Here is a 1251-nt window from a genome sequence, read left to right on the forward strand (position 1 = left end):
GTCAGTATTACATCTTAGTGTGTCTAGGGTTTTAAGCAGATGCAGATAATTTCAATCTTCTGCTATAAAAGCATACTTCACACTACTTAGAAAAACTTCCATGTCTAGTTGTACAAAGTCTGTGCCACAACAAACTGCCTCTCTGTAGATTAATTCTGTATGGTTTGTACATAATTTTACATCACCTGGTACTACATGAGGATGTTTTTTACTGGGAAATTCATTAATGTGAACACTGAATTGCATTTGGTCCTGTCTTTTTGACTCCTGCTTTAGACAGTCTACACTGTCTTTGCAAACTATGTGTAGCTGCCATTTAGGCACTGTTAAATATTATAGTTGCCATACATAAATATCACCAAGTGTACATTAAAAATGTTAATACTAACATTTTTTAGTTTGAATACTTGAACTGACAGAATCATGTTTGCTGTGTAAGCTACACCCAGCTTTTTAGGCACTACAGTGGGTTAATCTCGCTATAAAAACAGTGAGGGATAATCTGAAGAATATATACATCTATAGGTATTTCAGGTATCTTTAAAATCAGTTTTATGTTGATGTCCATTTTAAGGTCAGCTCTTTGTTTCTTCTGCATCTAGCATGTCTACAAAAAAGTTCAGTTGGGGACAGGATATAGGAAGTAGAGGGCCTTCCAGTCAGCCTAATGCTAGGTTGCTTTTATGATATCAGTTCGCCTTTTAGTTAAAGGTTTCTTCAGGTAAAATACCACCTCTTGACTTACTGGATAAGAAAAAGTGCATGCTGGTCTCTGTACTAAATGACGGGTTAATAAAGAGGTGGAAGAAGAGGAGAGATACTGGAGGATACAGAACTACCATTGTGCTTACCAAAGAGTATTTGGGAGTTGACAAAACATGAAATATCTTCCTTTTTTTCCTTTGGTATCCAGTAGTTGTTTTTTGTTTGGGTGGGTTGGTTGTTTTGTGTGTGGGGGTGTTGGTTGGTTGGTTGTTTTTGTTTTAAGGTGGAGTAACAGCACTTAATGGAAAAGCTGCAATGTTTTGTCTGGTGTGCTGATGATAGGAAGTCCCTTTCATTCTCCACCAGGTGTTTATTGCACGAGTATGGGGAACTGGCTACACTGACTTAGGGGCTCTATTGGAGTCCTCTGCTCCTGAGTACAAACTACTTCTGGGAAAGTTACTGGTTTCAGTTTGGTCAGCTTTTTGGTGCAATTTAAATCAAGTAAACAAAGCACTTTAACTGTTCTGAAGGTAGCAAACTGAA

The sequence above is a fragment of the Eurypyga helias genome, unplaced genomic scaffold, assembly GCF_000690775.1.
Source record: "Eurypyga helias isolate BGI_N326 unplaced genomic scaffold, ASM69077v1 scaffold7107, whole genome shotgun sequence".
In the NCBI taxonomy this organism is placed as follows: Eukaryota; Metazoa; Chordata; class Aves; order Eurypygiformes; family Eurypygidae; genus Eurypyga; species Eurypyga helias.